The sequence below is a fragment of the Sphaeramia orbicularis genome, chromosome 19, assembly GCF_902148855.1.
Source record: "Sphaeramia orbicularis chromosome 19, fSphaOr1.1, whole genome shotgun sequence".
Taxonomy (NCBI): Eukaryota; Metazoa; Chordata; class Actinopteri; order Kurtiformes; family Apogonidae; genus Sphaeramia; species Sphaeramia orbicularis.
The window spans coordinates 33,345,972-33,358,860 of NC_043975.1; the positions used below are offsets into that span (position 1 = coordinate 33,345,972).

General features: G+C 47.1%; 1 pseudogene; it reads right to left on the bottom strand.

Annotated features, from left to right (window-relative positions):
- Positions 1 to 564: 564 nt before the first annotated feature.
- Positions 565 to 12,889, bottom strand: part of LOC115439417 (proline-rich protein 12-like) — a 12,641-nt pseudogene continuing 316 nt past the window's right edge.

Genomic DNA, 12,889 nt, shown 5'->3' on the forward strand with positions numbered 1-12,889 from the left:
TAAATGTTAGGGCAGCTCCCCAGCGCTTGTGAGAGTTTAAGTTAAAAACCTCCTCATATAAATAATAAAAATGTGTTTATATATTATCACACAGCTGACTGGTGCTGCCCTTCACATAGCACAGGATGAGAGAGAGGGTTTCTTAACACATTTCATGTTTCTATCTGTGGAGTCCATGTTCACAGCTGCTCACAGCACACTTTACACACAGTTTAAAAAGCATTCTCACCCTCTTCCACTCTTTTCAAAAGCCATCAGCTGATGTTAGTCTTTTCAAAAAATAATTTATGTAAAAACTAAGCGGTAATAGTTTCTCTTTGAACTACTGTCTGTATGACACACAGTTAACAAGATGTCAGTGGCTCCTCCGTTGACTTTGCCGTTAACAGCTCCTCCTCTTTGTCCTTCAAACTCACATCTCATTGCCGGCCAACTCATCCTTGACCTGCCAGTGACCCCTGATCCGTGAGGTCCCCCTTTTCACAGAGTAAGACATTTCTTAAGTCATTGATCAACAACAGGAAAAAAAAGGAGAAAAACAAAAAAAAAAAAACAGAGCAGAGGCCAGTGTCTGAGGTCACATGAACAGACCCCCTTGCGTTCATCAAGGGCCTTAAAAAATTTCATCCTCAGATCTTAGAGACTTGAAGAGGGTCGGGGGCTGTACAATAGGATCCATCTCTGTCCGTGTTAGTTTGTTTTTAATACTCTTGCTTTAATTTATTCCATCTCTCCGTTCTCTGTGCAGCCAACTCAGGCTTTGGTGCTGAGTGTGAGCAGCTCAATGAAGGAGCTGAAGAGGGTGTCCAGCCAGCTCTGGTTGGCCATACACTGCTGCACCACTTCCTCTTGGCCTGGGTCCTCAGCCGCCTGCTCAATTGTGTTGGTCTGAAAAAGTGGGATGGAAACACAAATGACTGAGATGCTGAGATTTCAATGAATTCCTCAGAAGCACTTCCGTATATTCATCTGAATGTGTCTGAAACGCAAAAAATTCATCTGCAATTGTGTACAAACTCTGCCTTTCATAGTTTAAGATATGAAACCCATCTGAGGAATATGCTTACCTCTTTCTTGCACTGTAAGAAGGTGTGGTATTTATAGTGATGCAGGGAGTGGTAGAGACTGTAGATCCGATATGAGTCGGATGAGAGTTAAGGTCCTAAAACGAAGAGAATTACATTAAAGGTAAGATTATCTTATCTGCAATGATAAAAACAGCCACATACATATAAACACCAAATATTAATCCTACAGTTATATCATCAGAAATAAAACTGAAACTGGCAGCAGGTGTTAAAAAGGAAGCTGGGGATGTTTTACGCTCTCTGTCAGCCGCCCTAGACCATTACAAAGAAAATAGCTACTTTTGTTCATGTAGTAGTTTCTGTCTTGTATCTATTCCTCATGCTGCAGCGTTTTCCCTTTATCACACAAAAACCAAACACACTTGAGGCACTGCAAAAAGTTAGGGAATATTTTGACCATCCAAATACAACTGAAATCCGCTTAAATAATGACAAAGGGATCCTAATGCTGTCCAACTCTCCCTGTGTTACGTCACACACACCGACCTGTGGTTTAGGCAGGGTCTTTTTGACTCTGTTGAGGGTCTTGCGGTTGTAAGCATCCCCGCTTAGCCGCACCCTCACCACTCCTGAGTCCAGAGGGTCTACAATGATCTGAGGGTAGGCATGCAGGACCTCCTGATGGGAACAAAAGGGGTATGAAAAGATGCAGATCAGAAACCTGATGATATTCATCAAAAAGGCAAAAAGGGTGGGGTTATTTATGTACTAAAAGTTTGGGGAGACAGTTTATTTCTAAACAGAATTAAAGAGATGAAATTTAAATCAAAGAAATAAAGAAGTTGTTCTTGCAGTCATCAGGGATAGAGGAAGAGAAGCAGATTACCTGGTGCTGAGAGCTCATGCTGACTCTCCTTAATAACCTCCGCTTCTGTTCGCTGAGGATGCTGTCAATCTTCCTCATTGGGGGGAGGTACAACTCATCTGGTGGCCAATCAGGTAAAAAGCACTTCCATTAATCATCATTCATGTTGCTGTCAATCATTTTTAATGCCAAGGGCAGATTCAAAGCGGCTCCTTCTGGCTGCTGATCTATCATTATTCCCGGGGCTTTCCTTCAATCCGTCACACCTTGTTTATCGGAATTTCCAAAACCATTAACAGGTTTATCTGAAGTATGAACTCTACAGAATACTTTAACAGCTCCTCTGTTATCGTAAGGGCAGTTTGTCAAAGTGGATGGCCTGATCTGAAACCAGGCAGCTGTCTCTCTTTGGTGTCTATTCAGTTCAGGCATCATCCAATGATAAAAGGAGCTCATTTGAATTACGAACATAATGCACACGTTTCTTTAAGCTGCAGAAAATGTTACCAAGCAGGCAGATCTGGTTAGGCTAGAGAGGCTGTGTCTGAGCCTTTGTCTCCATTAGTCCCTCCTAAATGTCAGTAGGTTTGTAAAAGAGGCTTAAATAGTAAATATTCTGAGGGGGAAGGGTTTGTTGTGTGCAATTCTCACCGTCAGTGTCCTCAAGAGCTTGGATCATGTCTGGGTCCAGGGCTGTGCTGACCAGCATCTCCACATAGCTCCTGAACATCTCCCTCATGGCACGGTTATTCACTCCGCCTTTCACTGGCACTGAGAGGAAACAGACAGAAGTGAAAACCTTCAATAACCCACCTTTTACATGCATCCATAAATAAAACACAACAGCTGTGTGAGATTGAAAGCTATTAAAATAACTTCTAATGGCACAAAAACTGAAAATGGTGTCTCACTTTCATTCTCACTGGCGGCCTCGTCCGATGAGTCCGAGTCAGATGATGAGGGTACTTCTTTTAGCCACTTCTTCCTCTTCTTTGGCGGTGGCTCTGCCTTGACTTTGGCCATCTTGGACTTGGGTGGGCGTTCAGGCTTTTCCTTTTCCTTCCTCTCCACTGCTTTCCTTCCCTCTTTTTCCCTCCCTCTTTCTGCTGTACGTTTGTCCACTTTCTCCTGCTGCACCTGAACTCGTTTCTCCTTTTCTTTTCTCCCTCTCCTTCTCCTTCTCGGTCTCCCTGTCTTTCACTTCTCCCTGGCTTTGGGCACTGTGGCTGGGGCTTCTTTTTTCTCCCGTGGTTCTTTCGTCGTTGTTGTTGTTGTCGTTTTAGTCTTCTCCCCTCTGTTCAGCCTGGATGGGTGGAGCCACTCTTTCCTCTTTCTCTGGTACCCTGATGGTACCTGTGTAGTAGGGGGGGAGGCCATTCTGGGGAGGCTTTGGCGTCTGTGCACAGGAGAAAAGTATTTCAATGACAGACATCTCCTAGTCCTATCCTTGGTAATCACCTCTTCTAGCCATCCCTACTTGACTGAGCCTTTAATGAATGGCAGAGAATGGGTTAAAGACACTTCAAGGATTTATTTTTTGATCACCGTTTTGCATCCTTCGAACAGCTTTGTACCAAGTTCAACCTCCCTAGAGGTCACTCTTTTTAGATACTTGCAAATTAGACACTTCCTCTGTTCACAGTTACCCACCACTAGTTTTGCAGACAATCTCCTTTGCTTAGATCCCATCACATAAATGGTTAATATCAGTTTATTTTTGACAGGATAACCCAGATTAGACCTATCTTCCTGGACAAAATTAAGAAAGCTTGGGAGCAAGATTTAAACATTTCACTGACTGACAGCGCTTGGGACACTATTTTCAAATGAATTAATGCAACATCATTTTGTGCCAACCACTGTCTTTTGCAGTTTATGGTTGTTCACAGAGCACACTGGTCTAAGGTCAGACTGTTACATATTTATCGAGACATGAATGCCCGCTGCGACAAATGTTTATCAGGTGACCTCTCCTTCATTCACGTTTTGGTCATGCCCTGCCCTTCAAAGATTCTGGAAAGATGTGTTTTCAAACTTTATCTTCTGTACTCAAGTTGACATACATCCTATCTTTGCCATCTTTGGCGCTGGGGGGGTTGGGGTTTGGGGTGGGGGCGATGCCTGCTTGACACCATCTCTGTGCCGTGTCATATCATTTTTATCTTTGCTGGCTGGACATGCAGTTCTAACCCAATGGAAAGGTGCTGTCCCACCCACTCATGCTCAGTGGTTGGAGAACCTCATGTCTTGTCTTGGTCCGCTATTCACTTATATCTCTGATATGAAATTTGACAAGATATGGGGCCCCTTTATGACTTACGTCCACAACTCAAAAATCCTCTGACTTCTTATGCAAAACTCTTAACCCAACACCCATCTCACTATTTATTGTATCATGTGGTGCTCTACAGATAGTAAATCAATGATCCTTGGTTTTCTTTTTTTGTTTGCTGGGCATTTGATGTTTGTTTTCTGTGTTGAAAAATTTGTCTTTAGTAGAACATGTACTCTAATCTTTTCTTTCATGCCAGAAAATCAATAAAAAATATTTGATTTAAGAAATCTCCTTTATGAGGCCACTGATCCCCCAATTCACCTTACACTTTTAGGGAGGGCTTGCAGTAATCAAGCCACTCCCCCGACACATTTGCCCAGTGTACCACACTGAACCCATTCTAATTTTCCTGACAGCTTGGATAAGAGCCCTCCAGCTCCTAAACGGATGCTTCTCTCTCGTACTAAAGGAAATAGCAAGACTAAATTCAGTGAAAAAGATGTGACAATGGCAGATATTAGTACCTGAGAGCAGGTGTGGCTCTGCGCCAAGGTCTTCGGGAGCAGACTCTGACGTAGTCCTTCTTGTTGACATTCTCCAAAAACTTGACATAGATTCTCTGGTAACGCTTCTTTGCATCTCCAAAGTAGCCAAGATACTGAGCCAAATACAGATAAAACTGAATTAATACATATAGAACAACACAACTTTGACAAAAATGTCACAATTGCTTGCGTAAAGACTGACACATATCTATATTCAGAAGAGATAACTCACATATTTAGAATGAGATGAGCCATGTTATTCTAACAAAGCATTATTTACCAGATTCAAAACAGGAGGGATGGTTCATGAATCTTCCAAAAGATATTCCATGATTTGGTGTTTTGAGGATGGCAATGGAAAAAAACTGTCTCTCACATCAAGTTCAAAATCTCCTAAAAGGTGTTCATTTCTCCTGAGCAGTCACTGAAGATTATAGCTTAGGATTCAGATATTTTCATCAACCCTTCCTACCCTATGGATGGGGGCACTGTTATCCTGAAGATAAGTCCCACCAGAGTAGACCATGATTCACTGTAATAAAGGTCAGCACAAATTTGGATGGATTTGCAGAGACCCAAAGTCATGCCAGCCCCAGATCCCCTTGCTGAAGGACTCGAGCATATCAGATGATGTACGACTGACATGTACTCACCCAGCTGAAGGATGACTCATCTCACCATATCAGTCAACCAGTGGTGATGGTTTTGCACCAATGAAGTCTCAAATGTGCATTTATTTTGTATGAGGGGGTTTTAAACACTGCAGCCCTCTTATAATATCCTCTGTGTAATTTTGGACGGGCTGTTTTTGCTGACACAATCTAATCGCAACCTGCACATCTCCGTCACCTGAGAAAGAGTTGCTCTTCTGTTTCCTTACATATTGTACTATTGCACAGGTATCGAATGTGCATTTTCGACTAAATTATACCCCATTTACTGATGTCTTCCCCCTCTTTTCTTAAGCTAAGGCCACTTATGTAATTGTTCATATTGAAACACAGGCCAGGTGAGAAGTCTTTATAACAGAAGTTCTTGCTGTGCTCTTGCCATTTTGATCCAAAGTAAACATTAATTTCCACTCATGTTTAAAAATATGACAAGGAAAGATAAAATGTTTATCACTTAGCTGTACAATTCATTCATCCATGTATTGTACATCATAGCAAAAGTACATTGTTTTATAATATGCAATGATGTTTCTGCAGCTGTGAAAAGAGTGCAAATAAAAGTGACTGTGTGGGTAGATGACTGAGTGCTTGGTGTGAACTCACATTGCTTGTGGCGCAGAACTGCCTTTGGCCATCTTTGATCTCTGGGCTGAACTTCTGCAGCAGGGCTTTCTGCACCCTCCAGATGGGAGGAGGCTCACGGCCTGTCTGCAGGGCCAGCTGTGTCCAAATACATGATACGTAAGTTAAAATGAAATGTGCCACATCCAAGAGCTACTTGAGGCTGGAGCATTTTTTGACCTATTAATGATTTAATCAACTATACTTGATCATCATCTGAACTGCTAATTCTCAATCTATATCACAATAATTTTTACACTCTTTTATATACACAAAGAAAAGAAAGACCTTCCACACATTCAAGTACCTTAAGAGTTCGAATGTCTTCCACTCGCACCACAAACTCATCCCTTTCTCTGAAGATGCCCTCCCCTCCACTCTCACTCTCGTCCTCCTCACTCTCTCCAACGATGGCAGCGTCTTCCTGTTTCTGTGCCAGGTGCAGGGAGGTGATCTTAGGAGCTGGGCGCTCTTCAGGAGAGGCAGGAGACTCCGGTGAAGGCATGGGAGAGTCTTTTGTGTTGTGGAAGGGGGAGGAGAAGAGGTCTGAGGAGGAGGTGGAGGAGTGGAAGGTGGAGGTAGGGTGGCAGGAGGGGGTGGCGGTGGTGAGGGGGGCGTGGGAGCAACGGGGCTTGGAGGCTGGGAGTTCTCCTGCTGTTGCTCTGGGGGAGGAGGAGGTGAGGGGAGAGAGAGAGGAGGGAGGGGGGAGTGACAGGGTGACGAGGATGATGCTGGAGAAGGAGGGGCAGAGGGGGGTTCAGGAGTTGGTGGTGCTGGGGCATTTCAGGAAGGGATGCTGGAAAAAAGCAAAGTTAAGATTAAATAAATCACTTTTATGGATGAGTTTTTATTAATGCCAATTAACATGGCACTAATGTTGTAATAAAACCAAGCTTCATTTCACAATTAATGTTATAAAACAGGAACATCACAAATTCTGTTTTAAGTTGAACAAGCTGCAGTCCTTGTAAATTAGATTACACATATTATTCCCTAATTACATGTGTCACATAACTGTTTTAATCACATGACTATTTTTGGTCACATGACACATGCAACTACTTCTCTTGAGAGAAATGTTTTTATTTACTTAGTTACCAATACATGGACTTATCTAAAAAGATGTTCCCATTTTGGCATGTTAGTTTACTTTGTAATGTCTACAAGGGAAACTGCCACTGATTTAATAAATTTAAAAACAAACTAAAGAAAAAAAGGATTAAAATATGATCAGCCAAAATCTCCACAAAAGGAAAGAAATCATACTTTCAAGCTTAGGGGCTCCTAGAGTTTCCAGCTGTGGTTCTCTCTCCTCTGTCATATCGCTTTCGCCATCCCCTCCTGTGCTCCTCTCCTCCTCCTCCCTCCTCATTATCCTCCTCTCTGTTCTCATCCATGTCTCCATCTTCTTGTTGCAGGACATCTGGCTCATTGGACTGAGGCTGGGTATGGGGGTATGCAGGGGGTGCTGTGGCTAAGTGTTGGAGGTGCAGGGTGGGCGTCAGAGGGGCCTGTGGAGGCTGTGGCTGAGGTTGTGGAGGTGGAGGAGGCAGTGGGGGCTGGAGGTTAGAGGTCAGCTGAGGAGTGTCATACAGAGCAGAGATAGCAGAGGAGATGCTCTTTTGCAGGTCCTGGTTCTTTCCGACCGAGTCCTCCTCATCAGAGGAGAATGAAGGCAAGGTCTCCAGGTTCCTCTTCAGCTCATCTTCTAAACGTTTAGGACTGGGGGCAACTGCCTAGTGCCAGGCCCCCATTACCTTCACCATCCCCAAATGGAGCTGGTGGTGGTGGGGGAGGAGGGCAGGAGACAGTGGACGTAGACCCCCAGATTTACAGGGAGAAGTTTCACCGTTGTCATGTTCCATTCCCGGTGAGATATCCAAGCCTGGAGGTCTCTTTCCTGTCTTAAGGAAGTCCAAGAATTGATGCCACAAATCCTGCTTTGGACTCACAGTCCTTCTCATCCCCCTGTACATAACACAAAAAAGAAAACTCATATAACACAACCAACTCTAAAACCTAAATGTTAAAACTTAATGAAAACCTTCAATCTGCTCACACAAAATAATGAATGAAATCGAGTTGTTTCTTACCCTTTCTTCCAGGCCCTCGTCATCCACTCCTTCACTCATCAATTTGGCTTTTTGACTTATTCTGTCTTGACTTCTGGTGCTTCTGTGCTGCAGGGGGGTCCAGGACTTAAACCAAAGAGAGGGGGCTGAGCCCACTGAGCCACTCCGACAAAGCAGGGTCTGTCCCTGACAAAGAGTCTGTCCTCAGCAAGGCGTCAGATGAGGACAGGGGTACCGATGGGTAATTTTATCTAAAACAAAAGTAAAGAGTGAGATTTAGAGTAACTTGCACTGAATATATGAATCAAAATCAAAAACTGAGATGAGAACACTGATTATTGATATTGCCACTAAAAACACAAGACAAAATGCCACAGACCTTAAGAGGTGGAATAGGCTCATGCTGCTGCTGTTGGGGCTGGTGATGGAGCTGCTGTTGCTGGATGGAGGTGATGATGGTGCATCTGTTCTTGCTCCTTCCCGCTCATTTCCATGTACATATCCTCCCTCCTCCCACCTCTCCCTCTGCTTCCACGACCCTTCCTCTGCCTCGCCCCTCCACATTGAATCCACTTCCTGCTCCTACTGTTCCACCCATGTCTCCCATCATCCCTCGTGGTGTGTAGGGCTCAGGCATAGGGCGGATGCGGGGCCTGCCTCTTGGCCTTGGGGGACCCTCTCTTGGGTCTAGTTGGCTTTCGGCCCCTCTTCTTGGGGGTATCTTGAGGCATGAGAGAGTGAGAACCCATAGATGAGTATCCAGATGAATGATAGAAATCAATGTCCCCCATTAAGGGGCTTAAGGACCCACTTCCTCCTCCCTTTCTGCAGCTCGATACCAAGTCTGGCAGTAGGTCCGGGAGCCTCCGACTGTTTAACCGAATGTCAGCTGGCTGATCAGCTTTATCCTCATCATCTTCAAACTCGTATTCTTGAGCATAACTTTTTTTGGGCAGTGTGTTAGGGTCACGACGCTCCTTCAACAGGTGGAAAGAACTTGACTTGAGGAGCTTCTTGGGACGAGATGAACAGAAAATGGGAGACTGTAGGCCCCCAGACCCAGCTCCTGTGCTAGTTCCTCCAGGCCCAGGGGTCAGTTTAGCTCCAGAGTTGTTAGGTCCAGCACTATTTGAGCCCATACCCATTGCTGGCGCCTGAGACTGAATCAAACCAAGCTGTTCAGTATTGACAGTGGATGGGAGCTCATGAGTTTTAAGGGAGTCTAAATCTAAAGTCATGGTGTTGTTGCTAGGCTCTTCCAGACCATGGCAGTAAGGTTCATAACCCTGATCTCCATGGTGACCCATTATGTCATAGCTTGTGCCGCTACTTGCCCCTGCTCCACCTCCACTCTGGCCAGCTTTCATAGAATCCATTCCCTCTTGACCTGTGTGACTTTCATTCATCTCCTCCTGCCCTGGTCCTGCACCTCCGGCACAGCTTGACTTATAGTCATCTGCACAAAACATGTCTTCCATTCCTGGAAAAAAGGAACGGTCCTCATCCTGAAGAAGGGAATCTGGGAAGCAGATCGATGTTAGTGGCACAAAGCGGTTACTTTGTTGGTTCTGGTCTGCTTTCTCCACTGGACTGACTGTATCAAACTGATGCTGCTCTGAACGTTGTTGGTCTAGTTGGCTCTGCTGTGGGGTGAGCTGAGATGTGAGCGGCTGCTGAGGGTCAGGTTGGGAGTGGGCTGAGGCAGAGGGTGGGGGTATGTGGTGAGGATGCGGGGGCTGTGGCTGAGGGTGTGGCTGTGTGTGAGAATGGTGAGAGTGAGTTGTTGGTGCTGAGAACTGGGATGCTGTGGTTGTTGCTGTGGCTGCGGGTGGTGCTGTGAAAGATGGTGCATGTGAGAGGGAGTTGATAAGCCAATGTCAGGCTCAGAAAGGAAAGAGTGAAGTTCAGAGGCAGAGTGCTGCTGTGAGTGATGGGTCTGCTGTGGCTGATGGTGGGATGGGTGTTGTCTCTGCTGCTGCTCCTGTTGTCTGTGACGCTCGCTGCTGCTCCACTCCTTCCGCCACTGCCTCCTCCACGTCTGTCCTCTGCGACAGCCACGTCAGTGCTAGAGGTCTGAGAAAGGGAACGTTCCAGCATGTCTAAAGAAGACACCACTGAGCTCTGTTTCACCTGGCTCTGCTCGTGCTGATGCGGAGGGGGGCCGTGGTTATAGTGAGCTGCTGCCACCTCCAAAGCCTGGGACTGGAGTTGGAGCTGGAGCTGAGTGGTTTGGGACTGAGACTGAGTTTGATGTTTGCTTGAGCCAAGTCTCCCACCAGCACTTTCCATTACAGCTTGTTGTTGGCTAATAGAGTGCTGCTGTTGTTGGGGATGGGAGTCCATTTTATGGTGCTGCTGATGTTGTGTGTGAGAGTCAATTTTGTGGTGCTGCTGATGCTGATGGGATTCCATCTTCTGGTGCTGCTGATGCTGAGGGTGGGAGTCCAGTTTTGTGTGCTGCTGATGTGGCTGGTGGGAGTCCATTTGTGATGCTGTGTTGGTGCTGTCGATGGGGTTCAAGTTTGTTGCGGGTGGTGTGGGACAGCACTGACTGAAGCAGGTGCGGTGGCTGGCGGGACTGATCAGTGGGGGAATCCATGAGAGAAGCAGCTTGAGACTGAGAATGCTGTTGCTGGACTTCAGGTGTTTTCCGAGGATAGGGGATTTCAGCACGCTCCTGTGGTTTCTTTTGGAGCTCCATTTGGGTGTGAGAAGGTATCTGTGAGTGTGAGGGCACATGCTGAGAATGTGAGGTGTGTTGTGGAGCTAGGGAGTGCTGGGAGTATGGATCACCCCGCCCATAATGGACTACTGAGCCTAGGTTGTCATGGTGATGGAGGTGGGAGTGCACTTGTTCAGTACTGCCTCTCCCTCCGCTGCTCCTGCTGCTGCCAACAGATCTCTCATTCCTTTGCTGCTGTTGTTGCTGTGGATGATGGTGTTGTTGATGCTGTTGCTTTTTTAATGACATCTCTAACTGGTTGTCCAGCCCTGAGATGGACCCTGCAGACCCTGTATTACCAACTCCAGCACTAGATGTGGCACTGTGAGTGCGTATGACACTCTGAGGATGGTATCTCTCCTCAGAGGTTTTACTCATGTCATAACTCAGCCCTTTGCCAGAGTCAGTGGTGGGGGGAACTGACTGAGGCTGAGGTTGTGTCTGTTGGGATGTCTGTTGGGGTTGCTGCTGAGGATGGTGATGAGCAGCCTGAGGAGCAGGACTTGCTTGAGCTTGCAGCAGGTGCTGGATCAAAAACTCATCATCATCATCTACTTCCTCTTGGGATCTCTGAGATCCAACTCCAAGCATGGAAGTGTCAGCCTTTGTTTTAGAGGACGTGGAATGATAGGACTGTGGCTGGGAGCTGGGACCTCTGGTGTCAGGATAACCCTGTGGAGAGGCTAAGAAAGTGGGGGAGAGAACTGAAGATATATATTTGTTCGAGCCTGCCCCTCCAGGAGACTGTGTAGGGCAGGCGGGCACAGGTGAGTGCAACCCTGGTCGGATAATACCTGAGTTGCCAGAAGGGGAGGGGCTAGAGTCTGGAATATGGTAAGAACCTCCGCCACTACCTCCCCCACCTCTCTCATTTGCCATGCTATTCCCTGCTCCTCCTCCTGAACCAGAGTTTCCACTTCCAGTGCCACTGCTGCCTCCTCCTCCTCCTGATGCGCCACTACCTGATGAGCCACTTGACCTTAAAAGAGCAGGAGAATGACCTGGGGCTCCATAGCCAAGTGAAGGGCTACCAGCACCCCAGAGAAGATGGAAGTGATCCATAAGCAGAGTCAGTTCCATACATGTCAGTAGAGTATGACTGGCTTCTCCCTCCTAAACTCCCATAGCCCTTCCCACCGGTACCTGAGCTCAGGTCTTGGGCTTGTGGGGAACTGAAGCCTCCATAAGACTGAGCCAGATGTGAAGTTGGAGGCTGACTGGGGGAATATGACTGGGTCTGCTGTTGCGGTGGGGTTTGACCAGTTAGAGCAGAGGTGGGAGTTTTCACTGGGGGCACGGGAGACCCGTATCCTGAGAGACAGGATTTGGGAAGAGACTGTGGGGTTGAGGTGGAGGTTGGAGGTGGCTGCTGCTGCGGGGTTGGAGGGGGTGGAGCTGGCTGAGGGGGTGGCTGTTGTCTCGAAGGGGCTGCACTGGAGCTTGAGGTTGGGATTGAGTTGGAGGGATGAGCCCCAGAAGTGGCAGAAGAAGAGGATGAGGAGGAGGAAGTGGAGGAAGCAGAAGGGGGTGTGTGAGGAGTTCTTGAGGATGATGCTGAGCTGGCTGATGAATAGCCACTACTGGAACTGCTTTTGGTACCTTTCCCAGCCGAGGATGAAGATGAAGAAGAGGAGGAGGAATAGGGAGGCTGAATGATTGGTCTATATTGCTCAGTGCGAGAGGTGGGCTTGTGGTCAGTGGGGCTCTGGTCACCCAATGGGCTGCAAGAAAGGCCAGCGTGCCTGTGGTGGGTGGCTATCTGCTGGTACCCTGCCCCTCCACAGCTGAGGTAGTGCTGGAGGGAGTGGGCAGCAGAGGATGAGAGCTGCGACTGAGCAGGCGTGGGCCGCTGGTAGTGCTTGATGACACTGTCCTGCCGGGGTACAGCCCGCTCCTGAGCAGAGTTGGACTGAGACTGTGACTGAGGCTGAGGCTGGGCTGAGGAAAACACTGATGCATTGTACAGCTGGGAGGACTGGTCCTGGAGCTGTGATGACAGCAAGTTGAACTGGTGTGACTGCAGGTGCCTGGCAGAAGACGCCTGGGCGGATGTGGCACCCGTGGGATCTTGGCTGCCCCTATAGGCAGCT